Below are 15,742 nucleotides of genomic sequence, written 5' to 3' on the forward strand. Positions count from 1 at the left end.
GCGCCAGGAGAAATTAGGGGTCACACGTCCGTGTTTAAGGTTGAAAATGTTTGCACTCTTATCAGAAAGATATCAGGACGTGGACACTAAAACCTGACGACCTTAAAAGAAAGGGAAGAAGCGAAGAGTGACAAGGGGCAAATGAACAAACACGGCTCAGGCACACTGGGGTCACGGCCTCAAGCAGAACAAACCGGAGGAGCCACCAAGTGGGCTGCTGTGATTACACAACTTGATGGGCGCCTGTCTTTTTCACTATGCCTGCAGCAGGGAAACCGCCACATGGAAAGGAGAAACAATAGTCCTTACAAGGAATGTGGCCTCTGGGCGAAGAACAGGGCAGTCACCCAAATCATGTGTACTTAAAAAAGAAAAGTCTTCAAACCAGAGGCACTGCAAATCCTGAGATAGACCCACTTAATTCCTTAGCAATGAAATAGATGGAAGAGCTAAATATCCCCGGACACTGTTACATGAAATCACAGAGGTGTTTACTTTCCAGAACCATCCGACCATCCTTCCAACTATTGCTTTTCCTGCTTTGGCTTTCCCCAGCATGATCTTTAGCCAGGCTTTGAGCAAAAGCAAATGAGGTAAAATGACATCCTTTTGTGGCCTGATTGACAGAGACACAGACACACAAAAGCCACATGAAAGTGTTGGATAAGCATGAGCTGTTTAGGACTGCGCCCCTGCAGCAGAAGGGCCTCTGAAATTCTCTGATGTGGAGGCAATGCAAGAAGGGCCTAAGGACCACGGAAGCCAAAAGCCCAAACACAGGCATTTTTCCTTTTGGGGATATTCTGTCAAAGGACTGTGTAGGAACACTTAGTTCAACTGAGAAGGCAATGCCCTCTGGAGCACATGTAAATCTTCAAATCCCAGCAATTAAGCCCATGTACATCTGCCCCACTAATGTGTGTCTGAGAACTAAACCGCCCATACACATGCCATTCCCTGCTTGCCTTAAGCAGTGCATTGTAGACGGGAAATGGGTAGTGAACAGCACCACACACACATCTGTGATGATTCACAACTGTTCAGAGCAGCCATAAAGCTGGCGACCTCCAGGCTGAGAGCATGCTTGGCAGGCACTCCCATAAACAAAAGAGGAAGGAGGCCACAGCCCCAAACAGAAGAGATCAGAGTAGGAGGCCAGGATCACAGGTGCCAGGATGAGAATTCGGGTGCATTCTAGCGTGAATAATGAGAGCAGACATCGCTCCCTCAGTGAACTTCAGTAGCATGGAATGAGATGCATGTGACTAAACGGCGGGTCTGCACAGGCCTCTCTAGATCACACCACAGAGATTTTCCAGTGGATGGACAGACAAAAGGACAGACATAATAAGGAGTGACATTATTCAGAATGGCAGGCTAAATCTTTATCCCAAACTATGATCAGTCAATGTGTGTCAGCAAGCAATGCACCCTATCCCAACAGTGAGCATGCAAACACCATGAAATAAAACCCTGACTAGGGCAGGGGCATCAAAAGAAAGATGCCCTGCAGTTCAGCAATTTATTTTTAATGGTTACTTTCTTTGTCCAGAGCTCCCTCTGGTAAAAGCAAGTTGTCGCCTGTGTCACTGCTGGTAAAGCTGTATCCTTTCAATTACCTCTCACATTCAAGAAACAGCAAAAGAAAAAAAAGGATGCCAAGCTGTGGTCCACTTCGAAATTCAGCCTCCTGGAAGCATAAGGCTACATGGCCAAACCATCACCGCGAGTACATCAGCTGACAGCATGGACGGGTCACTGAAACCACAGGAGTGAGGACATCAGCATCACGTCTGAGTTTCACAGCTTGGTCTTCGTGTTTTACATACACCACATAAACACTAAGGGAAAGTTACGAGCAAGACTGAGGTAAAAGGCACAACTGCTGCAAAGGCTTAATCGTGGTCGAAAGGCGTATGTGCATGCATGAAAATGCCACAGTGAAACATATCACATATCATTAAAGTATGCTAGCAAGAATCTGGAACTTGCCAGCATAATGAGTATTTACAAATATTCACTTTTTGCTTAGATTTACAGGTTTTAGTGATAGGAAAGGATTGCACAACATCTTAAAGTGTAGAAGTTACTTTCTTCTGAACAAAGAGAACTTACAAAATACTGCAGGGATTGTAGCAGCCTAGTTGCAACGTGGACCTCCATCTTAACAGGAAGGAAAGTAAAACTCAAGCCTTTCCTACTTGCACACGCATCTGGGTATCCGCATTTCCTTTGACACTAAAATTGGAGATTGATTTTGTTAATAAGGAAGAGATGGTCTAGAGAGACGGTTGAGCAGTTAAGAGTTAAGGGTTCATGCGGGGGCTCAAGTACAGTTACCAGCACCCTCCTGCTGGTCGGCTTACAAACGCCTCTACCTCCATCTCCAGGGCAATCCCACATACACACAAGCCCACACACATATCTGTAATTTAAAGCAGTGCAGTAAAAATCTCCCTTTAAAAATAAGACAGGTGGGAAAGACTAGGAGAACAACTTACAAAGAATCATCTCTCTTAAATAACGGCCTCTTGAATCAAAACATGAAAATAGTAAGATCAGAAGAAAGTGAAAACAAATCTCAAATTGCTAAGCAGTGACTAAGTATAAAGAAAAAATTGACACCATTAAAACAAACTTTAAATTTAAAACAATAAAGCTAGTGAGCAAGAAAACCATGGGAAAAACCATTAGTGTGTGATTTTTTTCAACTTAAACAATAAAAAATAATGACTCAAACAATGACAACGAGATAATATTCTTAAAATGTTAGTTATAAAAATTTCCCACCAAGCAATGAGTCTTCCTACCTAGACAGATCCATGGGCACATCTTCACCCAGGCCTGTTTCCTGCCTCCATCCTAGCTCAGCAGCTAATTACCACGCAAATAACATCAACAAAACAAGAAACAGTAAAATATATAAATAAAAGAATGAGTGCCATCAGACTGAACCAATTATTAAGTGATGCTAACCAGCAGGAGTGATGTTTTTATCAAAACAAACTCTCCAGCATATTGTTCATGAAGTGTAATTATCTGTTAACACTCTTAAAAGCCAACTGACAGTCTAACAAGACCCTCGTTGTGAAATACTAAATCAGCCACCGCTATTCGGTCCTAATGAATCAACCGTCAATTAAACGGAAGCTTTACGATGAGGGTTAGCGCTCGTGTAGCACTGCTTATGATCCGAATATCTATGCTTCACAGATACAACAACGAGGTAAAAACTGGAGCAAATACAACCCAGGTGTGGGAGGTATGGACCACCAGCTCCTTAGATGCTCGCTTCAGTACAAACGTGTCCAACCAAAGAGAAGCATTGAAGTATATGATAGAGTCTTCATGTGGTAGGGTATCACACATAAACAATTTGTTATACTATGAAAAATTACAATATATATACTATGAAGCATATATATCATAAACAAGTAAAACCTTTCAGTCAAAATTGTTTGTCTATGCTGCTGTAACTCCACAGACCACTCATAGAGGACATACTGAAGGAGGTCACATTGAGTAATGGCAGTAGGGAACATTCTTGCCGTGATCACTGGGATCTGAGTCTTTCAAACATATATTCCATAGTCACCATTCACTACCTTAAACTAATTTATTCATTTTAATTGAAATTATATGTAAAATACAAATCACTTAGGGGTTCACAAGATGGCTCAGTAGACAGTCACTTTTTCCCAAGCCTCGCACTTCTTCTTCATTTCCAGGACCCATGAGGGGGAGAAAAAGAAGAGACTCCTACTGGTTGTCCTCTGATCTACACAAAGGCACTAACACACACACACACACACACACACACACACACACACACACACACACATAAATAAATATGCAAGTGTTATAAAATATTTTATGAACACAAACTTCTCAACTGTAGAGATAACATAGTCACAGTACAATGTACAGGCCAGTAGAGTTTACCACATACATGAACTGTATATAGAAATAACATGAATATAAACACATTTTAATATGAATACAATTAAACTAAATAGCATATTGCAGTTAATAAGATGCCATAAACAGCATTTGTATTTCTATAGCCAGACGTTCATTTTGATATCATTGCTACTGTAGTGAGAAGCACATTTCCACATGCATGGAGGAAGATCCAGCAGTGAGTAGCTCCTTGGCAGAGGCATGTATACAAGTTATGTTATATGAGGGTGTAAACTGAGTGAGTTAATGAATAGAAAAAATAATCCTTGGCTTAAATTCCACAAAGAAGCAAAGTAACTGGGTTTCCAGTAATACATTATAGCCAGACACCCCTTACAGCACTAAGGTGCCCTTTTATAAAAGAAAAATAGTACTTTTAAATTACTCCTTTAGTAACCTGGTGTGGTAGTGCACATCTTTAATCCCAGCACTCGGGAGGCAGAGGCAGGCGAGTCAATGTAAGTTCGAGGCCAGCCTGGTCTACAAAGTGAGTCCAGGACAGCCAAGACTATAGAGAGAACCCCTGACTCGGGGTGGAAAAAGAATTATTCCTGTAGTTTTTGAAATTGAAATATGATTGCATCTGTCTGCTTCCCTCTGCTCCCTTTAAGCCCTCCTATGTACTCCTCACTCCTCCTTGATTTCTTTCAAATTCATGGCCTCTTTTATTATTTATTGTCATTACATGTAAATATGTGTATATTTCAAATACACAAATAAAAGCTGATTAGTTTGTATAATCTTACTTGTATATGTGTGTAAATAATAAAAAAAAAAGCCAAACCAAGCACACACCACACACATACACACACTCCTACTTTGATGCATGTGCATAGTGTTGTCAGATTACTCTTATTTTAAAATATATGACTCCTCCTACTGGTTGTAGTGGTGGCACACGCCTTTAATCCCAGCACTCTGGGAGGCAGAAGCAGGCAGATCTCTATGAGTGCGAGCCCAGCCTGGTCTACAAAGCTAGCCCATGACAGTCAATGCTACACAGAGAAATCCTGCCTTGAAAAAAAAAAACTAAACTAAACTAAACAAAGACTCTTGTAGACACCCGCTTTTGTTCTTCATAAAATAAGTTCAGTTGATAGCTCAACATTTTGTTCTACATAATCATTTGACAGCCAAAAATAACTGCACAGTGGTCCTGCGTGTATAGGTAGTAGCATGAACAGCGTGCAGACCTGAAGTGGCAGGAACGCTATTAATTGGAAAACCCTACTGAACTTGCTTTGTAAATGAGCTAAACATGCCAGAGGTGTTACGGAGCATGCCAGGTGAATAACGTTCTAGCTATGGTTTAGATATCAGAATTTAACCTAACGCCCTTGGGGCTGTAGAGACGATATCAAAGGATGGTGCCCCAGATGCCTATATCCCCAGGTTCTGCAGGTATGGCTAGGGCTCCATTAAAGTTCGTGATAAGATTCGATGCACCCAAGCTGAATTTTGTTAAAGAGACTTAATGGCTACTGATACATCCTTATCCTTGCGGTGATGAAATCTTTAAGCACTCCAAAGAACACATAGATCAAAGCTCAACAACCTAGAGCCTCCCTTCCGCCTTTGTAAAAAAGGATGTATTAGCACATGGCCAGACTCACTCATTTGCATATTGCCTGTGGCTACTGTCATATTGCAATTGCAGAGATGAAATGACAGACCAGAGGATCTGAGGCCTGTAGATACTAACACACTTTCCCCCGACCTCTTCAAAAGAGAAGTTTGTCAGTTTGTGACTTAAAATTATGGTTGAAAAATCAATTCCTTAATATTTATTGTATACTATTATTTAAGAGTCCTGGTATTTCCAGAATGAGAAAAATAATAGTCTCTGTCTGTTTTTATTCCAGAAAGGCATCCCCAATGTGCTAAGAAGGCATCTGGAGTTAGCTTTGGTGGTCTTGAGTCCAATCCTGTCTCTGCTTCTGGCTATTTAGCTAAATAATTGACTCTTCCTGGGATTCAGTTTACTCATCTTTAATTAAGGATCACAAAGGTACCTGCCTCGGAGCCTGGGAGCAAAAGTCAAATGTGTTTTCTTCAGCACAGGGCCTGGTAAACCAGGAAGCCTGCACAAGCTGATAATGCCCTTCCTATAATGTACTGCCAACTACACATCCAAATCACAGCTACATGGATTCCTTAACATCTCTGGCTATTTGCAGCTCTCAGGCTCTGTGGTCTCCATGGAGAAGAGACTGAGATGTCCGGTGCTGGAGTTAGCTGCACTTGAGATACCAATGGCAGGGTCGCCAGTTCAAGCTCCATACGGTCTACCAATATTAAATACAGAAAATAAGATGCCAGGCAACAGATATAATAAAGTGTGGGATAGCAGGAAAGTGGGAGGGGTGCCCCAAAGGGAAAGAGAGAGTGTGTGTGTGTGAGAGAGACAGACAGACAGAGAGAACAAGAAAGAGGAAGAGAAAAAGGAATAAGAAGAAGAAAGGAAGAGAGAGAGACAAGGTGGAGTTTGCCCTTTTTTATATCCTGGCAGGGGCATATCTAGTGGCAGGCAGGTGATGATGTCATAAAGTTGCTAGGGAGACTGGGGGCAGGTATGGTAATACCATGTAAACCTGAATTTATGAGAGCTACAGAAAGACACAAAATGTATAACCTCAGTTTGTCCTATAAAACACAGGGACTGGACAGGATATTCAGAGACAGCCAAGTCCTTCTAATTACCTACCTTGAAGGTGAACTCTTAAAATCCATTTAGTAGCCATAAGCATACAAGACAATAGGGCATGGACAACATTGTCCCATAATTGTGACTGTCAACAAGTACACAGAGTGTATGTATGGCCGTCATTGGCAATAGTTAGCTTTGGAAAGTAGAGTAAAGTTACCCACAAAGAGACTTAGTTGGGTTGAGACGTAATTTCATAAAGTGTAACGTGCCAATGACTAGTATATACAGGGTAGGCTCTTTTCTCTCCCAGCTCTCACCCCCTCCTTCCTCCCCCTAGTCCTTCTGAAAGGTGGCCACAGGTACCACATGACAGGTTAACGCCCAATTCCGAGACATTTAAGATGGGTTCCCACAAAGGTAAAACATTGAGCTGCATTGTAGAAGACTCAACAAGCAAGCCTGGTGAGGGGAGGTAAGCTCTGGAAGGCGCGATGCCGGTCTCTGTGCAGGTCTCTGAGGGCATCATGGGCACTTGTGGCTTCTCTCAGACGGCACAGAATACCTCAGGAAGTCCCATAATAGGAAAGTGCATTGACAGTCAGACACACCACAAAATAAACCAGGGCACAGTGTAGCCACAAAACTGAAACCTGGTATCGAGTCACTCTGTGGCTAGGAGTCACCATAAGTCACCAGTGCTCTTCTGGGCCATGAGGTTCCCCTGGCTTTCACAGTACAGTCAGACCAAAATAGCTTTATCTTAAAAAGGAAAAAAATCTTTTTTTCCAAGGCTGTCTGAATGTGTAGCACTCTGGGTCTCACTTCCCAGTCTGGTGTCTCACTTACCGAGGAAAGAGAGGGTAGAGCCGTGTGGCCTCCGTCATGAATCACACTGAACTGCGCAGCCACATGGGCGCCCACGCCCAGTTTTCACACAGCAGCCCTTCAACAGAGAGACAGAGATCCAGTTAGCACATACTGAAAGTCACTGCGGTCTTTACTTCCAAATGCTAGGAAGATGCATAAATGTCCTGCAGTACCAGTACGAGCATCTTCAGCAATGCTGGAGAAAGCGACACGAGCTAGCTTGATGGTCACCATTTTGAGAAACCTAGAATTACAGACTATAGTGGGTTTACCTTTTGAATAAAGATAAGCTTAAAAACAACGCTGAAAGGTTTTCTCTTAAGATTTATTTTAGTTTGAATTATTTGCCTATGGGTGAGGGGTGTGTGCAAGTATGTACGTGTGCCCACAGAGGCCAGAGGCTTCAAATTCCCTGGAGCTGGAGTTATAGGCAGTTGTGAGCTGCCTGACGTGTGAGCTGGGAACTGAGTGCAAGTCCTGGCAAGAGCTACATACTCCCTCTAAACTGAGAAAATAAATCCTTTAATGCAATTCAACATGTGAAAAAAAATATCACGAAACATCCAAAGGGGTAATGATGCCAAACTCACTGGGGTTCTCATAAGCAGCTTGAAAATAAAACTGTGCCTATTTCAATGGCTCCTCCACTACATATCTTACACAGAAGTACCCAGAATAAAATGTTTCACAAAGGTATTAAGGGTCCATGCAGCATAAACGACACCTGAATATGAGCTTGTATTACTATGTGCCCATGTGTTTCCTGCACAATCCTAAGACTTAATTTTTTTAAAAAAGTTATCGAGTAGCACAAAGTAAATTCATTCTACCAAAAGCCAGAAAACTTCTTGTCTCTTCTCATAAATTTATTCTATTAAAACAAGAAAGCCATGCTGTAATGCCAAACACGTACACCAGAGCTTTAAGTAGGTGACTCCCCTTTGTCATCCATGCAGTAGCATGTCGACCATCAGAGAAGGGTGCTTGGGTGTCCAGGGCCTGACACTAGCTCATACCTTCCATTCTTCTTATTCATCTTGTCTCTTTCTTTCTCTTCTTCTCTCAGCGGTCTGGCTATTGAACATGTGAAGCACACTGACATCCTCTATCCTCACCCGCACAACAAAGAGCAGCTGGGAATAATGATGAGAAAATGAGAAGACCTTCCAGAACATTCCGGCAACTCTTCCACTCAATGAGGCCCATGTGGCCCATGTCAGGAATGATCAAAAGCCAACCAGCCTCCACAAAGTAACCCAAATTTTAATATGACTGATGGAAGTTGTAATCTGCTGAAATGCCTTTCGGGGTGTCCTGGATGTCAGGGACACAGGGACAATCTGACAAGGCTTCCAAATCCTAGGAGAGGACAACAGAGAACGTGGAGAGTTTGAGAGAGCATGGAGGTGACGCAAGGCAGCATGTGGAAGCGTTCGCCATGGAGATTTCCAAGCAGCCCAGGTGCAGAGCTGTGCTGCAGCATTGCCAACTCCAAGGCCTCAGTGGGGTCCTCACGGCCAGTGACATCATCCTTTGGAAGGGATAAGGTACAGATGCAACTCTTTGAGGCCAAAAGAAGGGTCAAGGGGCTTTCCCCAAGGTAAAGAGGCATGCTCAGTCCAGGAATATAATGTAAACCAGTCCAGTGTTTTAATTTTTCTCTCTCATCACTAATAACATCTCCTATGGGTGTGGCAACAATATATTGATTAGAATGTTACGTTAAATAAGACATTTGAATACATAAGTTGCTTCTCTTGAGCCCTATAATCTACTAACATTCTCTCATATTTGTTTATTCGGATCATAGTCCAGGTCTAACTGATGGAATTGGACATGACACTGGTTCCAATTCTGCCTCTCTGGTTATCTTTAGTAGTTCCAACACATAAGACTTAAATTAAAAATGGACAACGGGCCTCCTGTCCCCTCAAAGAGGGGTCATAGATAAGTTGATGTAGAACTCTGATGGACTTATGAATGATAGGCATAGAACAAAGAAGATGAAGTCAAAAGGAAGACTTTAAGAATTGGAGACTGGCGGTACAAACAGCGTAGGTATTGCAGGAGTGAGCATCCCTGATCAGTCTAAACAGGGGCAGCCGTAGCCAGGACAGCCAGAAAGCCCCATAACAACTCTTCCTGTAAACCTGCCTCTCTCCCTTCTGATGTTCAGCTGTGATGGACAGACCTTCTGTGGCTGAGGAAAGCTCAAATCCCTTCAGAGCCTCATATCGGAATACAAGACCACTGAACACAGGGCCTGTGTTTGTAGCAACAGTGACCTGAATACCACCACTAGCCGCATGCCTGACAGCTAAGCTAGCAACATTAATCTTCTCCTGAGGTTCAGCAACTACCCAAACCAGACCTTGAACCACTTGGGGGAACAGTTCAAAGGCACACAGCATAGGCCAGGGTGCATGGCTCAGGTGCAGCAACTGCAGTAGCGTGCCACACCCTTAGCAGGAGCCAAGAGACAAGAACATTCCTGCAGATGAAGTCCAGCTTGTTTATGGGACTGGAGCACAGCAAAGACATAGATGTGCAGATATATACCTAATAGACCATTCAAAGGTATTCTAGAAAAGTGAAGGGAGTCAAAAGTAAAGAGGGTCCATCATGCCAGCAGCACTTCCCCCTGATTCGGAAACATCGGCTTCCTTGTCTGTCTTTATTTCCCACTGACATCACTCTTTTCTCTTTTTACTCGGTATCGACCTTGATACAAGCAACCTCAGAAGTTTACAGAGCTACCATGGGGAAAAGACCTGCCTCGAGGAACGCAAGTGCTGAATTATCACTAGAACTCTTGTTGATCACAACAAATTATTTCCCAGAAGTTTCACCCCATAACCACGTCCATGGGTCCTTAAGATATCTCCAAGTGGAAATGATGAGATGAAATGTAAGCATCAATTACAGGTTCCTAAGTGTGCATCCGTGCCTGGCCCAGAACATAAATATGCTGTATTCTCTCTGGTCCCCTACGCAGCAGGAGGTAGTGTGGATTTAGACCAAAGCTCAGCTAAGCATCAGCTTTTACTCCGAAAATCCAAGAAATAAATTCACATCTTAGGCAGAGTTCAACTTGGGGGCTTTTCAGAATACTAAAACCACGCTGGAAATTAAATGAAAATAGACAGGCTTTTTGTACCTTGTATTATAATGTCTAAACAAAATCCTACCAGATAGAAGCTTAAGAAACCTATAAATGGCCAGGCTAGGATTTCCTAACTTGGAAGATTTACTGTCCTGTCATCAGTGCGCAGACACCATAGCAACTATGGGTGGCACATCCTGATGACAATACAGAAGAAGGAGCTAGAAGGCAAATCAGGAAGGAGCTGTGCTTTCAGGAAATCACACACACACACACACACACACACACACACACACACACACACACACACACATACACACACACACAAACCACTGTGCGATTCTCCTGTTACATAATTCAAAAAATGCTATGACGTAGGAGGGAAGAGAAGTCATCTGCGGATAGAACAGTTAAGAGAAGCTGCCTGAGGGGAAACGAGTGACCTGGGCTCCAGGTGATAAGTAAGAAGATGGCAGACTATGAAAAGAGAGGATGAAGTCTGCACAGCTGGTTACATTAAAAGTGGCGCAAATAGCAAACCCGTCCGCAAAGCCTGAGAATCAGCAGCCGTAAGTGAAGAGCCACTTTTGGACAACACATGCTGAGTGGGAGCAGGAATGTCTGGTACCATTGCTTTGGTTTGATGTGTTGATGGAACTCCTGCTCCGTGCTACCACAGTCAGGACTCCACAAGCATGCATGAGGAACAGACATGGGTCAACAAAATCAATTCTGCTAAGGAGGGAGATCAGGACAGCAAAGAAACGGGAACCACAAGCAAAAAACATGGCCTTTTAAAAATCGCTTTTCAGGGGAAACAAGAAAACCTGAATAGGAATCTCCTATAAGAGGCTATGGAGGAAGGAAGGGCAGACTCCCAAATGTTGATGCAGAGAAGCAGTGCCAGGCAAGGGGATGTGTCCCCAAATCCACATCAGAGCTACCACCACATGTGGTCAAGGGGAGAAAGACACAAAGGAGCCATGCTAGATACAGATAGTGAGGGAAGTAGATGACAAACAGAATACAAGGAATGTCAAGTGCAGAAAGAGAGGAGACCTAATCCACAGGAAGGGAGAGGCGCTGGCTGGGCTTGGGTGGAATGTCAGGGTAAGTGGGGTTCAAATACATATGTAGGACAATTCTGCAAGGGACAGAAAGGGGAGCCACGAAGCAGGCCAGAGGCTACATCAGACACTGTCCATTATTAGAAGATATGAGGAAATTATTAACTCTGAAAACCGCAAAGAAAACTACCCCAAATTAGCTCCTTGGAGGTACACTTTAATCCCTTCCAATATTCTGCCTGATACTAGTCCCTTGGAATTTCATGATATTGTAATCTATGGTAGATAGTCTATGCTATCACTGGTCCCTTGGAATTTCATGATATTGTAATCTATGGTAGATAGTCTATGCTATCAGTGGTCCCTTAGAATTTCATGATATTGTAATCTATGGTAGATAGTCTACGCTATAACTGGTCCCTTGGAATTTCATGATATTGTAATCTATGGTAGATAGTCTATGCTATCAGGGGGGTCTATGGTGTGAGCCTTGTGGACTTCAGTGTGGGTGGTCGACTAGGGTCAGCCACATGGGCGATCAACCATACCTACCTCCCATATATACCTCCCAATAAAATCCTGGAAACCAAAACTACCATTTGTTTCCTTAAGTGACAATACACCATATCCTGTTTCTCAGTATGTGTTGTACTAGGATTCAATCGACACTGCCCACGTGACCCCACTGAGAAAAGAGAAGCAGAAGGTAAGCGCATCTCTCCCGGGTTCTGTCCCACTGCATATTTTCCAATGCTGCTCTTAATCTGTTTCCCTTGTCTAAAATTAACCTAACTGGTACATGTCTAGGTTCTGTGAGTGCTTCTAGAAAAAAAAATTCACTGATCCTCAAGTTAGACTGGGAACCCCTATGCAGAAGTATGCTGGAAAAAGAAGGTTCAAACTCAAGGATCCTATATGTTACAGAAAAGCTGGATTTTCATAACAGAATGGAAATGTAAAATACACAGGAGAAACTCAGAGACAGGTCAAGTGTGAAATCAGAAGGTTTGGGAAAAGAGGGACTATAAAGAGACGTACCGCAGGCTTCACTGAAAACATGGCCGGGGTCCCCTCGTGTCCAGCTCTGTAGTTTGGAGCCAGAAGAGCAACATGTAAAGCTCGCAAATCAAAACTAGCATTTCAGTGTGGATTTGTTCACAAACAAAATACACTTAACCTTCCTCGGTATACCTTAACTACCTACAGTGAATTTTTAAATATTTGAAAAATAGTACTATCAATCGTGGTCCACGTTTTTGGTAAAACACTATATCTATATCTAGGAAGAAACTAGGGATATATCAGCCTCATGGACAGCCACTTCCCATATGACTATATGTGACCCCAGGTCAAGGTCATGGAGTAATGCCAAGGTCTGGCACTGAGACTCTCTGAGAATGATTCTAACTTACCAGACAGAAGAGTGGGCGCTGCTGAAAGCTCCATACAAACAGCAAGGGGCATGGCAAAGACAAATGTGCTTCCCTCTTGGGAGTCCTCATGCCCAGGCTCAGCCTGAAGTGCCTCCCGGTATTGGAGAAAAGTCATGGCGACACACAGTGGCTTATAAACACTGAACACAGGCTGAGAACCCACAGAAAGGAAAAGTCGGAAACAATTTCCTTTCTGAGAGTAGCGGCCAATCCTGAAAAGATTTGGGAAGAAAGAAATCCAATTGTTTTCCACTTACTCTTCCTGAAGATTACCCTTCAGTGAGTACTTGGAGCCCATAGTGACCCTGGAGCCAACGCACTGCCTCGATGGCTGGAAAAAAAAAGCTAGAGAAAAACACTTACTATTGAATGCCTCCCAATGGGGTAATGCAGTGAGCTATGTTCTTAGCTGCAAAAAGCCATGGGAGTAGACGGAAAGAGATGGGGCCAAAAGAAAAAAAAAATCACTATTGAAGCAAACATGTTCCCAAAGATCAAGCAACTGTTCAAAATAAGAAATTTTCAAAATTGACTTTCTGAGGACACCGAGGTTTCGTACTGGTGGGTACTTTATTTAGGTTACGATGAGCTGGATTTTCAAAGAGCAAGCTTGCTTTTCAAGCAGGCAATTTTGAAGTGTTTGCACAAAGTGGTTAATTTGCATGGGCAATTGGACTCTCAGCTTTTATTTTGACAGCTAAATTGATCCATCCTTCTTGACCAGCATCTCAACACTCAGAAAGAGAAGGGAGGCTGAGGTGCTTCCACTCGCTGACCTCTTGAGCATACAGACTCAGAGGCACACATCACAAAGCTCAGCCTGTGAGCAGCAGCTTGAATCATTTTAACGTCAAGCTCTACAGGGCTGAGGGCCAGAGCCATTGGTCCAGCATTCACCAAATACCCATGACCAGGGGCTGAGTCCCCACACTGATGAACAAAACAGAACCCTGCTGAACAGAAAGGAAAGAGCACAGGCGGATCCCAATAGCAGTCCTTTGTAAATGCCTAAGATGCAAAGCCAGGCGTAAGGCAGACAGACATCTGCTGCTGGGGGCTTGAAGAAAAATGGAGGCATATTTAGCCTTGGGAAGTTGGCTGGATGTGAGATTTCCAGTGAATTGTGAATGAAATGACAAGTGTTAAGTCATTCAGTAAAACATTTTCCTACGAAAATAAGTAGGAGACTTGTAACTTGCTACAAACTCAACAAAGAGGATTGACAGGATGCTTCCCCTATATGCCAAGTGGAGAAAGACACTCCAAACCCGTGAAGACTAACTGGCCCTGTATGCAGTCAGTTCTGATTTATCAATACCTTCGTTTGTTTCATAGGTGTGAGCAAAATGTTCCTGCCTTATGTAGATAAAGTAATGTGAGCTCACAAGTTATTTCGCCTGGAAAACTATATGACATGATGTTTCCACATATATGAGCACACAGGGAGAGGTCTTTCCAGAATATTTATCCCTCCAAAGACATGAAAAACAAACCACTTTAGCATTGTTGCAGGCACACAGGTTGCTCAGGGAGAAGAGCTGTTCCACTCAAACATATGTTCACGTTTATTGAGAATACGTAAGATTATATGGCTGTCTTGCCTCACCAAAGATGTGATTTTGTTCATTTGTCATCCTTCAATGGAATCTAGTGATAAGAATAAGAAATAGGCTACTTTTGCAGTAGACCACCTGGCACATTGCTGTGCTCTGAGTTCATACTAGTTGAGGAACAGCAAAAAAAAATTCTTTTTAATTAGCTCTCCGTCGTGTCATCCATTTTGGCATGAATTGTGTTGAAGCTTTCTTCCAAATGAAAATACCAGGCAGCTTCACTAGTGTTCAATAGCATCTGTGTCACCTGCCTGTGATTCCTCTTGATACCATCTGCCCATGCAACAGAACACATCATAGAGGCTCTGAGCAGCACAGATCGCCTATCTGGAAGGATAAGGCTGCAGGTTCAGATTCAAACACTCTGAATGAAGGACCACTCCTTTACATGACTCAACAGGATTTACTTATTTCTTTCTTAATTTCAGTCCAGGTACGATCATTATAAAAATCCTGCATGGAGGATTCCTTGCCAGTAGAACTACCACATGACCCAGGATCCTTGCCCCTGGCTGTACATCCAAGGGGAAGGAAATCAGTACGGTGATGAGACATCTAAACCCTCACATTCAGTGAAGCAGTTTTCATAATGACAAGAAATAGAAGCAACACAAGCTTCCATTGGCTACTGAGTGGCTGAAAGAATGGGAAACACGTGACCTAGAACACTTACTCTTCATCCATCTGTGACAGCAAAGATAGAAATAAGGGTATTACACGAACTAAATAAGCTAGGTATGAAAAAAAGCAAATATCACAAATTCTTCCAAGTATACATTTAGAGGAAGGCTAACAGCAGGGAAGTGCAGTGTGGAACAGCAATTACCAAACACTAAAGAGTAGGAGACAGAGAAAAGTTGGTTAATGGGGGAGGGGGAGAACGCACACTTGGGGAGATTAGGTTCTAGCTTTGTAGGTGACAATAACTAGCAGTCACTGACAGAACCATTCAAATCAGGTGGAAGAAAAAAAGTAAATAGAGATTCCAACAAGATCATAAACCGATTTGATCACTAAATGTTGAGTGTATATCTGAAAAGACCATCCCACAT

At 42.9% G+C, this 15,742-nt stretch overlaps 1 protein-coding gene across 6 annotated transcripts in view; it reads right to left on the reverse strand.

The window, feature by feature from the left end:
- SEMA5A (semaphorin 5A) overlaps window positions 1-15,742 on the reverse strand; it is a 442,105-nt gene that overhangs the window by 334,043 nt on the left and 92,320 nt on the right. For 4 of the 6 annotated variants that reach the window (XM_084782839.1, XM_084782840.1, XM_084782841.1 and 1 more), the window contains one exon: window positions 7,454-7,550. The exons of 1 other annotated variant lie outside the window; for it this stretch is intronic. The gene's annotated coding sequence lies outside the window, so the exon portion shown is untranslated. Of the gene's footprint in view, window positions 1-7,453; window positions 7,551-8,490; window positions 8,511-15,742 lie in introns of those variants that run through there. One more of the 6 variants, XM_084782843.1, reaches the window with a different exon arrangement.

The sequence above is a fragment of the Acomys minous genome, assembly GCF_964271855.1.
Source record: "Acomys minous genome assembly, chromosome: 5".
Lineage (NCBI taxonomy): Eukaryota > Metazoa > Chordata > Mammalia > Rodentia > Muridae > Acomys > Acomys minous.